We start from the raw sequence: 17,072 nt of genomic DNA on the forward strand, positions 1-17,072 counted from the left end.
TATGATGTGTTTATTGTGTCCTCTCTAAGAAATGCATATTTAAGCCAAGAGTAAAGGTTAAAAATACATTCTTAAATGTTTTGTGAGAGAATTTTTAATTTGCAAATCTTTATAATCCATGAGATGATCTAGGTCAAGTTAATTTTGTCTAAGGTGTGAGAGAAGGATAGAGTTTTCACTTATGATAATTTCTTTTTGTTTTTCATTTATTGCAAAGATTATCCTTTCTCTATTGAATTACCTGGACAACATTAACAAAAATGAACTCAATGAGATTTTATGTATATTTCTGTAATTTTGATCTCGTTCCATTTACACGTCTAACACGGGTGTCACACTGTCTCTCGGTAAGTGTCATGTTCCTCTTAACATGTTCCACGTCATGTTCCATCTAAAAATCAGGCTATTTTGGTTAATTCAGGATGTTTACTTTTCCAGATAAATTTTATAGTTTACTTGTCATTTGCTCAAAATACCTGCTGAAATTTTTATTACAATATGGGGAAGTATAGAGCAACTTGAGGATACCTTACTTACTAGAAGCTTGAAGTCTTCAGATCCATAAACAAAATTTATCTCTGGATTTTTCTGTCGCATTTAATGTCTCTCATCAATATTTTGTAATTTTCAGCATATGAATCTCATATATAGTTATTGAGATCTATCCCTATGCATATCATGTTTTTGATTATATAGTGTCATTATTTTTTGGATTTAATATAAAAATGTTTATGCCACTATACGCATAGAATTTTTTATTATTTTTATTTTTTTGTTTTATGTTTTATTTTTTAACACGAAATTTATTGTCAAATTGGTTTCCATACAACATCCAGTGCTCATCTCAACAGGTGCCCCCTTCAATGCCCATCACCCACTTTCCCTTCCCTCCCACCCCCCGTCAACCCTCAGTTTGTTCTCAGTCCTTAAGAGTCTCTTATGGTTTGGCTCCCTCCCTCTCTAACTTTTTTCTCCCCCTCCCCATGGTCTTCTGTTACGTTTCTCAGGATCCACATAAGAGTGAACACATATGGTAACTGTCTTTCTCTGTATGACTTATTTCACTTAGCATAACACTCTCCAGTTCCATCCACGTTGCTACAAAAGGCCATATTTCCTTCTTTCTCATTGCCAAGTAGTATTCCATTGTGTATATAAACCACAATTTCTTTATCCATTCATCAGTTGATGGACATTTAGGCTCTTTCCATAATTTGGCTATTGTTGAAAGTGCTGCTGTAAACATTGGGGTTCAAGTGCCCCTATGCATCAGCACTCCTCTATCCCCTGGGTAAATTGCTAGCAGTATAGATCTATTTTTAATTTTTTGAGGAACCTCCACACTGTTTTCCAGAGCGGCTGCACCGGTTTGCATTCCCACCAACAGCACAAGAAGGTTCCCGTTTCTCCACATCCTCTCCAGCATCTATAGTCTCCTGATTTGTTCATTTTAGCCACTCTGAGTGGCACGAGGTGATATCTGAGTGTGGTTTTGATTTGTATTTCCCTGATGAGGAGTGACATTGAGCATCTTTTCATGTGCCTGTTGGCCATCTGGATGCCTTCTTTAGACAAGTGTCTATTCATGTCTTCTGCCCATTTCTTCACTGGATTATTTGTTTTTCCGGTGTGGAGTTTGGTGAGCTCTTTATAGATTTTGGATACTAGCCCTTTGTCCAATATGTCATTTGCAAATATCTTTTCCCATTCTGTCAGTTGCCTTTTAGTTCTGTTGATTGTTTCCTTTACAGTGCAGAAGCTTTTTATCTTCATGAGGTCCCCATAGTTCATTTTTGCTTTTAATTTTCTTGCCTTTGGCGATGTGCTGAGTAAGAAATTGCTGCGGCTGAGGTCAGAGAGGTTTTTTCCTGCTTTCTCCTTTAGGGTTTTGATGGTTTCCTGTCTCACATGCAGGTCCTTTATCCATTTTGAGTTTATTTTTGTGAATGGTGTAAGAAAGTGGTCTAGTTTCATTCTTCTGCATGTTGCCATCCAGTTTTCCCAGCACCATTTGTTAAAGAGACTGTCTTTTTTCCATTGGATATTCTTTCCTGCTTTGTCAAAGATTAGTCGGCCATACTTTTCTGGGTCCAATTCTGGAGTCTCTCAGATAGAATTTTTTAAATTCCGAAACTTTGCTAACTCATTCATTAATTCTAATGAATTAAGAAATATTAAGAAAAATAGGTTATTTCTGAATAAGGTTTATTTTATTTATTTCTTTAGAGTGCAAGCAATTTTAGTCTATTTTTTCCTTATTTTACTGTCTGGAACATCTGCTACAATGTTGAATAGAAATGGCAAAAGTGGGCATCCTCAAGATTCCCAGTATCAGAGGAAAGCTTTTAATTTAAATATGATATTTGCCGTAGATTTCATGTGGATACATGTATTAAATTGGGATGATTCCCTACAATTTTTATATGAATGGTTGTTGATTCTATTAAGAGGTTTTCTTCAGCATCTATCGAGATGATAATATATATGCATATGTGCAATAATCAATTTATATTGTTTTGTTAATATGGTAAAAAAGTATCAGTTGGTTTTTGAATATTGAATGAAAGCTTACCTTTCTAGAATAACCTCCCCCTTGGTTACGACATAGTATCTAGTTTATGTTGCTGGATTTCATTTGATAATATTTTATTAAGGAAATTTGCATATATATTCATGAGGGAAATTATCTGAAGCCTTCTTTCTTCAGAATATCTTTGTCTGGTCTTCATAAAAGGATAATTACCCTTTCATAAAATTAGCTGCCAAATTACCTGGTTTCATAAAATTAGTTGCAAAGTGTTTCCTCCTATTTTATTTTCTGGAAGAATTTGTATAGAGTTGGTATTATTTACTCCTTAAGTAGTTGATAGAATCACCAGCTAAGCCGCCTGAGATTAGAGTTTGTTTTGAAAGGTTTTTCACTAAAATTTCATTTCTTTAATGGTTGACTTGGGTTATTTCTTTTTGAATGAGTGTTTACAGGACTTTGTTCATTGGTTTACAGTATGCTATCATTGAATGTCTGTAGGAAGTGTAGTGATGCCTCATCTCTAGTGCTAAATGTTAATGTGTATCTCTTCTCTTTTTTCTCTATTAGAATAACTAGGTTTTGTTTTCATTGATTTTTCTATTGTTTTCCTCATTCCTGTCTCATTGACTTCCGCTCTTCTTGAATTTTCTGTACCTAGTTTCACAATATAGAAGCTTAGAGTATTGATTCAAGGCTTTTCTTCTTTATAATGTGACAGTTAATTTTATGTCAATTTGACTGGATCAGAGGGTGCCCAGATATTCGGATAAACCTTATTTCTGGGTGTGTCTGTAAAGGTGTTGCCAGATGAGAGGAGCATTTGAGCTGATGGCTCAATAAAGTACATTGCCCTTCCCAGTGTGGGTGGTATCCTCCAATCCATTGAGGGTCTGAACAGAACAAAAAGACAGAAGAAGGAAAAAATCAGCACTTCCTTCCTGATTTCGTGATGAGGCATTGAACTCTTGTTTAGTCTTGGACTGAATCACACCTCCAGCATTCCTGGGCCTTTTCAATTGCAGAGGACGGTTTGGGGGGATTCTCAGCCTCCATGATTGTGGGAGCCAATTCTTTATATTTAATATCTTCACATTTATCTCCTGTTGATCTCTTTTTTCTAGAGAACCCTGACCAATACAGTCATATGATCTAAATTTAATGTTTTAAATTCCCTCTAAACACTGCACTATGTCCTAAACATTTTGGTACTTTGTATTTTAGTTTTTTACTCATTTCAAAACAATTCAAAACAAAAAAAGTACTTCGTGCTTTTTAATTTATAAATATTTGGTGATATTCCAGATTTTTCCTTATAACTCATTGCCAATTTTATTCTTTTTGGAAAAAGAGTATACATTATATTATTTCATTTTTCCCTTTTCTGTTACAAGTTCCATGTACAGTTGAAAACAAATAGTGTACCGTGCTTTTGTTCAGTAAGCAGTTCTAAAAATGTTAATTAGGAAAAGTTGGTTAATAGGATTATTCAGATTGATTTCCTGTCCACCTGCTCTATTAATTACTAAGAGGGATCTGCTGAATTCTCCAAATTTAATTATAGATTTATCTCTTTCTACTTTGAGTTCTTAGTTTTTGCTTTAATTATTCAAAGCTGTATTGTTTAGTGCTTTCACACTTAGAATTATTGGTAAACGTCCATCTTTTTCCTTACATAGTATTGTTCTGTACCCTTGATAATTCCTTGTTCTGAAATCTGTTTTGTCTCATATTAGTATAAATACACCAGTTTTTTTTATTAGTGTTTACCTGCAATATTTTCCCATCCACTTATTTCTAACATGTCTACATATTTAACATAACGTGAGTTTCACAGTATATAATTGGATATTACATGTTTAGTCAAAGTGACAGTTTCTGCCTTTTAATTGATAGGCTTTGACCATTTAAAATTAATGGAATTATTTATATGGTTGGATCAAAATCCCACCTTGCTTGTTGCTTGCAATTCTTTCCATCTCTCTTTTTTTAATTCCTACTTTTTTCTCCCTGTGCTTCTTTTTGTTATATTTATGTATATATAAACATAAACATAAATATAAATATAATACTTCACCTGGTGCTGTTTGGTACTTCTAAAGGTTTTCCTACTAATATATCATGGAGGTAAAGTGTGTGATGATGTGACTACCATATTTCAGTCAAGATGAGAGTTTTAATAAGGTTTTAAAACTTGCTTCAACTTTTCATAGATGTCAGTGGTAAATGCATCCTTTCTCTATAAAGCGCATGCTTTTAACACATAAAACTCAGTATTTTAAAAGTATTTCTCAAATGGATTAAAATGAAAAGAACACATGGAACTGGAGTAAAGACCTAATTTCACAAAAGAAAATTCAATTAAAATTTAGAAACTGGATTGGCCCAAAGATGCAAAACTAGCCAGGGCCAGAGTTAAAGAAACACACAACACAAAGCATCAGAAAATTTAAAGTATGCAACAGGGCATTCTCATGTGTGGTACAAAGAAATATCTATGACAATAAACCTGGTGGTTACAAATGGAATTTAAAAAACAAATCTGGTGTCTAAACAACTTTGACACATTTATGCTTCTCTCGTTAAGTGATAGACCAGTGATAGACCAACTATATTTAGTTTTGATATCAAAGATGTATTTAAAACACAATTATCAAACTTGATCTAGTAGAGATTATTAGAATCCTCCACCAGTAAGTAGAGAAGAAACATTATTTAAGTTTTTTTCAAGCACAGATCGAGCACAGCCTTTGTTTCTAAATCCTGTTTCCTACTATTTTCCCAGCAGATACCTACAAAGTAATTTCTTATTGTGGACCTTACTAAAACATGGACGTGTTTACAGATTATCAGCTGCCATCCAAATGTGGTACGTATTGTTACCAGAAATTCATATAAAATGTCATTCACTTTGGAGTGGATATTCCAACACGTTCCGAGACACTAGATCCCCATTAACTTTGTTAAGTAAGTAGCTAGTCCAGGAGTGTTTGAGGTTTATCTCCTATCCTTGTAAACAAAAGCCTTCCTAAAGCCTCTAAAAATGTGCCAATTTCCGTTTATGAGGTCCAGTCAGTTTGAGATCTTCAATGGGTAGGTCAGACTGGTGTCCTGTAGGGTATTAGATGATCACCTTTCTCTGGTCTAGGTCAGGAGTCTGCCAATTATCGGACATTCCGGCTGCCTGCTTTTGTAAATGAAGTTTGATTAGAATGCAGCCAGGCCTCTTCATTGTCTATGCTGCTTCTGTGCTACAGTGTCAGAGCTGATTAGTTAGAACAGAGGTTGTATAGACGGCAAACCCAAAATACTTACAATCTGGTCCTTTAAGGACCAAATGGTTGGTCGACCCCTAGTCTAGATTGTGACACAGAGCGGAAGAGTTTGTGCCCTCCTGGGTGAACCGTGAAGAAGCACCAATGTCTCCACGAAGTGGAAGAAAATTTCATCTGCTGGTTCTTGCAGAGGTGGGCAGAGGCCAAACTGTGACGTTTGCCAAATCCACGACGCTGCCCCAGGTGCCAGGAGCTGTGTCGATTTGCTTCAGTAAAGTCATGTATGGAAAGACACCTGCTACTGAATCCCGCCTGCTGAAGCTTATGGCAGTTCATAGTTTTTCTCCGAGTCTTGACCACCTTCTGTGCTGGCCTAACAAGCGAGCTGCATGGACGGGCTCCGTGGCTGCACCTTTGAAATCTGAGAAGGTGGCACTAATCTGCGCCGTCTCTGCAACTAACCTGTGCTGAGGACACGGTCCTTCCAGAGCTGAGTATTCTGGCAGGGAAGTTCGATCAGCTTCCACTTACTTTTCCCACCTAATAGCCGCTCCATGGGCCAGGTGACCAACGTGAGGCTCTGCTTCTAGCCAAGTATGCCTGTTGCAATTAGAACCTGTAGGAATTACACATGGATGGTCTCCACAGCTCCTTGGAGTCCTGCGGCATGAACTTGGGCCAAATATCTATTTATGGTGGAATCACTTCAGTCCTCACTTGACATTGTTCCCTAGAACAAGGTCATGAATAGAGACTCTAAGACTTTAAGCTTTCCCCCAAATAAACCTACCTCCAGTTACTAGGGCAATTGTACTCTGAGCTTGTTAGGGCTATTAGATATTGGAAACAGGTTGATGTTAGTTAATTTCTGGTGACCCTAAATCAAATTAGGGGATAATAGTGGTCAGGGATCAATGGGATTTTGACTGAAGTCTGTGTATTTCAGTGGTCCCAACAGGTACAAAGAGGCAGTTCATCCCAAGCAAACACTGGTGTGCATGCCTGCGGTGCCACTATACGCTGTGGATTACCCATGTTTCATTTTCTAGCGGGAAGGGAAATCTGACATGTTAAAGACCAATAACATCACCAGGACAATTCCAGAATTCCACCTTTTGATGTTTGTTTCCTTTCCTACAACAACTCCGAATACCCACGCTGTATTAGTCAGTGCTCAGTTAGGAAAATGGAGAATACATTATGTACTTACACAGAGTTAATATAAGGGATTGTTTTTCAGAGGTATTAGAAAACCTTAAAAACCTGGAAAAAGATATTGCTAAGATAACTCAAAATAAAATGTGCAGGAAGTAGCTGTGATCTCTAAGGTTTGGGGGAAAGTTGGTATTAAGAAAACTTAAGTTTATAAAAAAAAAGTAAGCTCAAAGGATAAGGTCCACGGACTGGTGCCCACCCTCCCTCAGAGGTGACGTGAACCAGTTCTTGCTATGACTTTGGGGGCATGAAGGAAGAATCTATCATGCTGACACTCACATGTCTGGGTTGAGGCACAGCTCAGGGCTTCTTATGCCTCAGTGGGGGTCTTGGACCTCAGTGCTGAATCTGATTCCAGGAGTTTCAAAAGCTGGGACCACGCCACGGGAAACAGAAAAATAGGAAGGGACGGCCGTCTTCCTTCCCTCTACTCGCCACCCTCCCTCCTATTGATGGAACATAGCAAGAAGCCATCTGAGAAAGTCGCAGGGGAAATGTGGTTAACAGAGTTCATGCAGCGGCAGGACGGAGAAGGTAGCTTTGGAGCTCAGGGAAACAGGTATACGTTCATCAGTAGGCAATCTAAGTTGTGTTTTTGGAGAATGGACCGCCAAGGGCGAAAACGGAAGAAAGAAGACCATTCCTGAAGCGACGGCAGGGCTGACCCAGACCATTTAATAGTGAAAAGTCAGTTGGGAGCTGAATTTGGGACAATGTTTAGGAAATCATGTGAGAAGTAGTATTTTGGCAAGTCAAGTTCTCAAACAGGGGCTAAATTCCTGGTAACCGATTGCACACATGTTGCAATTAATGAACATATTAATGAAAGATGGTGGTACTGAAGAGTTATCTTTGTCATTTTTTACAATGAAGGAAATCTGAATAGTCTCCCTATGGTGAAGTTAGCACGTTGCTGTTTGCTAACCAGGTTGGACGGTAGTTACTGCTGCATTATAAATTCCTCCGTGAGCCAGTGTGGGGCCGGGGGGAGCACTTTTTACGGAGGATAAGTAATTCAGTCCTTAACTCACATAGCACTGAACTCATTTTGATTTTAATCTGTGTTCACCCTTGGACTCAGGCATGTCTCCAGATGGCAGCATTCAGAGGGGCGTGCACACTAGGGACGTGGTCTCATGAGGAATGGAAATAATTCATCAAAAAGAAGAAAAATTACAGCCCAGGAATTTGACTCGGTAACAGGGGCCAAAATATTTTTGAGCCCTTATTTTTGCGGCATGCTTTGTGGTAAGCACTTTATATGTATCATTTTATTTAATCCTTCCCACTTCTCTACACCTCTAGGATTAGGCATATATATCTTGGACATAAGAAGAGTGGAGTTCAGAGGGCTTACGTAATTTGTCTATAATCACACATATTTTAAGATCCTGAGCCAGAATTTGAAGCTAGATTTACCCCAGACGTCCTAGATTTAACCACTCTAGCAAGGCCCGTGCTAGCTTGTTGCACCTATGCTCACGTCCGTGGTAGTCCTTCCCACACCCTAAGTCTGTGGCTTGAGTTGCCAACGGGACAATAGCAAACGTGACAGAAGACTGAATGGTGCTTGCACGTGGGAGCCTGCTACCTTGCCTTCATTGTCAGGTCAGGAAGCCCAGGGCAGCTGCTGGATTAGGAGAAGCTTGTGTCCCAGGGACCTGTCCTCCATCTGTCCAACAGACTGCCAACCCCAAGACATGTGAGTGAGACCATCCCACATCACTCAGCTGTGTTCACCAGTTGTGCGCAATCCTATAAGCAAACCCATGGGAGCCTGACCCAGTTCACCAGTTGTGCGCAATCCTATAAGCAAACCCATGGGAGCCTGACCCAGCCTTAGAAGAACAGAAGCATCTGGTCAACCCACAGAACACACTGGTAAGTGATACACCACCTCATATCAAGACAATGGTCCAGAATCAATGTGTGTGTGTGTGTGTGTGTGTGTGTGTGGGTGTGTGCGTGTGTGTGTGTAGCAGTGGATTGTGATTAAAGTGCCAAGAGATTTACCCAAATGAACAGATGGCATAAGGAGGTTGAAACAAAAGAGGGAACAAAAATTAAATGACCAATACATTTCTGGGGGGAAAACATCAACACCACTGTGTTGTTCACTCAATGTGAGTGAACAATACAATGAGTCCCTAGTCAGACCCTATACGCTTGGAAACAGTGGAGAATTATCCCCAGGTTGTGTGAGGACGTAAGGCGTGAGGTTTTCACATACTGCTGAAAGGAATATAAATTCACACATCCTGCTGTGCATTTTGGAAATACTCATCAAGGCCTTATGAAAAACATATCACTTCTGGGGCGCCTGGGGGGCTCAGTCAGTTGGGCGTCTGACTTTGGCTCAGGTCATGATCTCACAGTTCATGAGTTCGAGCCCCACGTCAGGCTCTGTGCTGACAGCTCAGAGCCTGGAGCTTGTTTCAGATTCTGTGTCCCCCTCTCCCTCTGCCCCTTCTCTGCTTGCTCTCTGTCTCTCAAAACTGAATAAACATTAAAAAATTAGAAAAGAAAAGAAAAACGTATCACTTCTGTACTTAGGAATTTACGCTAAGGAAAGAAACTATGGAATTTCTAAGGGCACAATTACAAAGGTTCATCCCTGTGTTTTCCATTAAAGGAAGCATCAAAAATGAAAAAGGCCAAAGAAGCAGGCAGTGGTTAAATAAAACAAGTCGACACAACAGAATACTATTTAATCATTAATTTTCCTATGACAGAAAGTATTTCATAAAATATAAAGATGATTGAAGTATATTGAATAAAACATAGGTTTAAAAATAAAACACTGTTTGTGCCAAAATACCAGATGTGCATTATTGTCCCAAATTACCTTTCAGAGAGTTGCCTACCAATTCCACTTAAAAACCTCTCGCATGTACGGGACTCTGCCAATCAGGTCAATATTTTGAAGTACCATTGAGGAAAGAAAAGAAACATTATTATGAACAATGCAAATTTAGATGCTTTTGGACTGAAACACAAAAAAAGGATAAAGGTTAAATATATGTAGATTTACCAACTATTTACCATATGTGTGTGTGTGTGTGTGTGTGTGTATACAAAGATATCCATATTATATGGTATATATATATATATATATATATATATTTCCAGTTGAATTTACCATATCTATTATATATAGATATACATCTATATCTATATCTTCCCAGTCGAATGGCCTCAGGTTAAATAACATTTGTTACCATCATAAACCAGCCTTTTGAAGACTTCCTTAACAAGCAAACTGGTAACTGGCTGCGCTGTAGAGGTCATGAGACCATGAGGGTTTATCTACAGTGGCGTAAGAATAAGCAGGTGCTAATGTTATGCAAATGAATCCTTTTGACTTGAGACAAAAGCGTCAGTGACAGCATCTCATACAATCAAGAAATGTTATATTTTAAAATTTTTCAGTGGCTGTGAAGATGATGTAGTCTGGAAGACTGTGTTAGGTGACTCCAAACCGTCTGTCAAGGTGACGACAGCACACATGTCAAGCATGGGGAGATTTTGAATGAAATTATTTCAAAAAGCCTAAGAGTGGAAACATTTAATATTTACAGATTGTTTATTTTATATGATGTGACTTAAATCATGTATGGTAACTAAATTAAATATTAAAGACTTATGAGTAGACATAATTCTTTCTTCTATATTCTTACATGTTTGTATATTTAACTTTCCCATGATATTTTTGGATATAGGCATTGGTAAGTGGTCATTACCTTGTATTCAAGAAGGTCTTATTACTGGGATATAGTCTATCCTATTTTACTATAATATACATGCATTATTATGAGTAAACACAAGCTCACAGAAAAAAATAGAAGCTGGAACATTTACATCGAATTCACTGAGTTAAAGTGGTTATCCGCCTAGAAGTGGGATATGGGAGTGTTTCATTTGCTTGGGTATTCTTTGTGTGTTTCTGTGAATTTTAGGATTTAATACAAGTGTTTTGTAAACTGTTCTACAATAAATATTGCATTTTTAAGGTAAAATGACTTCGTATATATTGACCTTATGCAGTTACTTCATAAAACATGTATAACATTGTTCTTCTCAACCTTTGAAGAGACCAGAGATGACACCAATGGGCCAGATTTTGCCCGGGGCCTGGAGGAGATTCAGAGATAGAAATGGTCTCCATGGAGATATGACAGCCAAAGACATGACAGCCAGCAGCAGTGCCAGCAGCCGAGGGAGCCCGCCGTCCTAGCTCTCTCTGGTGGTTAGTGTTAGTCAGGGCTCTCCCGAGAAACAGAACTAATAGGATGTGCACGTTTATCTACTTATGTATTTATTTAGTAAAGTTTATTTTGAGACTTTGGGGGGTAGGGGCAGAGAGAGAATCCCAAGCAGGTGCTGTACTGTCAGTGCAGTGCGGAGACCAACGCAGGGCTCTATCTCACAAACCGTGAGATCGTGACCTGAGTCAAAATCAAGAGTCGGATGCTCAACCCACCGAGCCCCCCCGGCCGCCCTGAGAGAGATTTATTTTAGTTAACTGGCTTACACTATTGTGGAGGTGCAAGCCCAAAATCCACAGGACAGGCTCGCTGTCTGGAGACCCGGGAGAGAGTTGTGGTTCACGTCCAAAGGCAGTGCATGGTCAGAATTTCCTATTTGAGTTTGGTTTTTGTTCTATTATGGTTTTAACTGGTTGGATGAAACCCATCCACACTATGGAGGGCAATATGCTTTACTCAAAATCCACCAATTTAATTATTAATCTCATCCAAACACACCCCCCGAAGAAACAGCCAGGATGTTTGACCAAATATCCAGGCACCATGGCCTAACCAAGTTGACACAAAATTGACCACCACATTGCGAACAGTAGGATCTACCATAACTCCCAAAACTCAATGGGAGAAAACAGATAATCCAATTAAAAAAAGAGCAAAACATGAACAAAAATTTCACTGAAGAAAACGTATCATCATTAGCCATTAGGAAAATGCCAACTAGAAACACAATGAGACATCACTGCACGTGTATTGGAATGGCTGAAAAGAGCCAAAGACTTCTCACACTAAATGCTGTCCAGGAGGCCATGAAACCGGAAAGTGGATCACTTGTATTGCTGGTGCAAACCGGCACCTCTGCAAACAATTTGGCAACTAACCAGTCAACTGTCATATGATCCGGCCATTTCACTCCTAAGCATTAATCTGAACTAAATAAAAATGTAATTTGTTACAATAGCAAAAAAAAAAATAAATAAATAAAAAAGGAACAATCTAATTAAAAAATAATGATCCGGGATGTCTGGATGGCCCAGTGGGTTGAGCATAGGTCTCTGGATTTTGGCTCAGGTCATGATCCCTGAGCGTTGTCGGATCGAGCCCTGCACTGAGCTCTGTGTGTATTGTGTTGCCTGCTTGGGATCCTCTCTCTCTCTGGCTCTCTCTCTGCCCCTCCCCCACTTGCAATCTCCCTCTCTTTAAAAATAAGTAAATAAAATTAATAAACAAAAAGTAGTCAGAAGATCTGACTAGGAATGTTTCTAAAGATGTTCAGGGGGCGCCTGGGTGGCTCAGTCGGTTAAGCAGCCGACTTCGGCTCAGGTCATGATCTCGCGGTCCGTGAGTTCGAGCCCCGCGTCGGGCTCTGTGCTGACAGCTCAGAGCCTGGAGCATGTTTCAGATTCTGTGTCTCCCTCTCTCTGACCCTCCCCTGTTCATGCTCTGTCTCTCCCTGTCTCAAAAATAAATAAAACGTTAAAAAAAATTAAAAAAAAAAAGATGTTCAGATGGCCACAGACACATGAAAAGATGCTCAACACTGCTCATGATCAGGGAAGTGAAAATCAAAACCACAGTGAGATACCACCTCACACCAGTCAGAATGGCTTTTACAAAAAAGGCAAGAAATAACAGGTGTTGGCGAGGATGTGGAGAAAAGGGAACTTCCTGTACTTTTGGTACAAATATAAATTGATACAATAACTCTGGAAAACAGTATGGAGGTTCCTCGAAAACAAAACAAACCAAACCAAAACAAAACAAAATAAAAAGAGAACTACCGTATGATCCAGCAATCCTAGTCATTATCCAAAGAAAACAAAAACACTAATTTGAAAAGATATCTCTACCACCATATTCACAGCCTCCTTATTTATAATAAGGTATGAAACTAAACTAAGTGTCCAAGTATCCATTGATGGAGGGAGGAATGGATAAACATAATATCCATATATATAAAATGTTACATATATATATGTATATGTGTATATATATATATACATGTATATGTATATATGCACACATATGTATGCAAAAAAGAATGATACAAGGATGCCTGATCTCACTACTAACATATTGGAAATGTTAAAGAACAATGATGCTATTTTATGAACGCACTTACAAATAAAGTCAACGGACAGAAAGTCCAACAGTACATTGCACGGCTTGCTTACAGAGATCTGAAATCAAAGAGCAATGAAAAGTTGATAAATTCATTTTTTAAAGTCAATATATTAAAGTAAAGAACAGTAAGTATAAACTGAAAACCAAAAATACACTAAGACACAAAAAAGAAAAAGCTGAAAGGAAATGTTTTCATTTAATAGGGTCTAGTTCCTTATATTTTAATACTAATTAAAAACACTTTATTGAAGAATACAACATGGGGCTCCTGGGTGGCTTAGTCGGTTGAGCGTCCGACTTCGGCTCAGGTCATGATCTCACAGTTTGTAGTTCGAGTCCCGCATCGGGCTCTGTGATGGCAGCTCAGAGCCTGGAGCCTGCTTCGGATTCTGTGTCTCCCTCTCTCTCTGCCCCTCTCCCATTCATGCTCTGTCTCTCTCTGACTCTCAAAAACAAATAAATGTTAAAAAATGTTTTTAAGGAAAAAAAAGAAATACAATACAAAATACATACCAAAGATAGACAATATAACAAACAATAGATAGAAAATATATCAGTATAATCACCACCTACGAGAAAAAAAAATTTTCTGGGAATTCAGAAGACCACCTTGTTTTTTCTTCTCTCATATCTCCTCCAAAGAAACTGTAGTTGTGATTTTATAGTAATCATTTTGCATTTTAAAATACATTTTTAGTCTAAGCACACACCCCTAAACAATATAGATTTGTTTTCTGTTTTAATTTTCTATCTAATATGAAGGGGATTGCAGTTTGCTTTTATTTATGTCTGGTTTCTCTTGTGCGACACTATGTTAGTTTGGATTCAAACACGTTATTGCATGTACCTCTAATTTGCATGTGAATATACAATGATTCCCTTATCCACCTGATTATTGATGGCCTGTTGCCCGCCCCCCACCTTCTTAGACAGCAAATCTACATACCACACCTCCATACCTTGTCTCTTCTGCTTTCTACTGAGCTCTCCACCCTTGTATCCCTCCGTGTTTGATGGTTTGATGCTGAGTATTTTCTTCTGACCAACCTCCAGTTCAGTGAGTCTCTCTCTGCAGTGTCTAATCTGCTATTAAATCCTCCTACTGAGATGTCATTTCAGCATTGCTTTTTCAGTTTTGCAATTTCTATTTGGTGCTTTCTCTCTCTCTCTCTCCCTCTCTCTCTCTCTCTCTCTCTCAAATTTATTTCTGAAAAATTACCATTTTGTCTTATATTTCCTCAAACATATTAGGTATAATGAAGGTTGTCTGGTCGTTTCGTGATACAGATCACCTATCAGATTATGGCTATTATGCAGCATTTTACTTTTTGACTTGCATTTACATTGCGATCGTTCCTCATATACCTGGTTGTTTTTTGGTTATGCCTTTTCATTGCATATGAAACATTTTGGGGATAATTCGAAGCATTGGGAAACATTATCCTTCTTAAAGAAAGATTTAAATTTGCTTCTACTTGAAACAACAGGACCCCAGCTAGAGGTCCATCAGGGTTAGGGACCACAGTGGGTTTGGTCACTGAGAGAAGCTAATTCAATATTGAATTAAGTTGTCTCTCTACCTCTCTTCCTTTCTTATTAACCTCTTCTTGCCTGTCATTTAAACAATGCTTAGAGAGTTCAGATAATTGTCACCAATTATTTTAATAAAAATGGCAAATTGACATTTCATATTGCCTATGTGTGGGTCAGAAGCTAATCTCTAAATGTAACCATATGGCACACGTATGTGAATAGTTAATGCATTCTGATCACGTAATTTCCTGTTAAAAATGATTCACATATTTGAAGCATCCTTAAAAGGGTATTTTCAATTAAATTTGGCAATAATGAAAAAACATTCTTTACATGATCAGCATAAATAATGTAACACTTATGGGGCGCCTGGGTGGCTCAAAGGGTTAAGTGCCTGACTCTTGATTTTGGCTCAGGTCATGATCTTACGGTTTGTGAGTTCGAACCCCGAGTCAGGCTCTGTGCTGACAATAAGGAGCTTGCTTGGGATTGTCTCTCTCTCTCTCTCTCTGCCCCTCCCCGACTTGCTCTCTCTCTCTCTCTCTCAAAATAAATAAATAAACTTCCAAAAATGTGTAATTTTCTGCTGTTGCTCTCATATTGTAGTGTATCCTACCATCTAATACTCAAAGATAAATTATACAACATGCTTTTAGAATGCTGTTAAATTGACAAATCGTTCTTTGCCACTGAGTTGCTAATCCACAGTGGTATGTTCTTAACTTCCAAAGTTAGTTACAATTGTTTTTAGCAGCTTTAGTGACCTTAGAATTTAGCGACATTAGGAATGCCTCTACCCCATTCCAGACAGGTAACAGAGGATCTTTAAAGCCATATAGTAAAGATAAGCTGGGGTTACTTTGTCATAGGGACACGCTTCAGATAAAGCTTCTACGTTTCCATGCACTTCTGAAACTTCAAGCTTTGTGTACTTTGTGTTTCTGTTTGACCTGTTTACCTGCAGACACCGGAGGAAGTAGGAGTTTTAAAAGAGCGTGCTAAAAGAAGAGAGTTTTTAAATGTTTATTTATTTATTTTGAGAGAGAGATCACGAGTGGGGAAGGGACAGAGAGTGAGGGAGACAGAGGGAATCCCAAGCCGGCTCTGTGCTGTCGGTGCAGAGCCTGACACAGGACTTGACATCACAAACTGTGAGATCATGACCTGAGCCGAAATCAAGAGTCGGACGCTTCACCACCCAGGCGCCCCGGATATCTTAAAATTCAGCTCAGGGCACAGGGCGTCTCCTTGGTTGAGCAGAAGGAGCCGAATGACCTCAGAATGTAGACTCCTATTGTTCATCCTTGGAGATTTGAGGTCAAATGACTTACCTGTGTCGTCACCCCATTGTTCTGGGGCATTCCACTTCTCCAGCCCCCCGTCAGTGCTCGGCTTTGGCCAGTAGTGCCACACAGCCGATAGCCTGTCCTGGATCTAGAGGGAGGTCTGATCTGGGTCGCCGAGGCCTCTGGCCACAAAGCCCTTATTTTCTTAATCGATCTGTCCTTGTTTACATACTCAAACCAATATCCTTCTGAAAGGGATTGTCTCCTACAGCTCATGGCTCAGTTTCTTCCACTTCTCTGCGTGGTGTAGCCTTCGAATTGATTCTGTTTCTTTGTAGTCAGCCGACTGCCGGAGAAGGAGAACCTCATTGATTTGTCCCTGGCCAGTCAATTAAGAAGTTTCTATATTGAACTCTTTGCACACTATCGGTGAAACAAAAATGTGGAACACGAGTTCTGATTAAATTTGTTTTGTTGCAGAATTTAGAGACCTGCCAGTCTGCAAAATCCTTCACTAAACATTTATTTGCTAACTAGCATCTAGCAAGTATGGTGAGTGGCTTCCTGCTGCCTGAGAAAAGAAACAAAATGGCTCATTCACTTATTATTAGAATGATAGGGAGCCTTTACTATTGGTAAATAGTGAATGGGAGCTGGCAGATGGCAGTATTAGCAAAACGGAGTTTGTTTGGATTGATTCATAGTGCCAAAGACATAAACAGATGCAAGCAGTTAAGCCTGGAACAGTAAATCCCTCAGAGGTTATAATAAAGCATCAGCCTACTTAGTTATAATTATGACTGCCTGAAATAAATTTAGATATAGAAGTATGGCTTGGATTGCTAGATTA

This window comes from Panthera tigris, chromosome B1 (assembly GCF_018350195.1).
Source record: "Panthera tigris isolate Pti1 chromosome B1, P.tigris_Pti1_mat1.1, whole genome shotgun sequence".
In the NCBI taxonomy this organism is placed as follows: domain Eukaryota; kingdom Metazoa; phylum Chordata; class Mammalia; order Carnivora; family Felidae; genus Panthera; species Panthera tigris.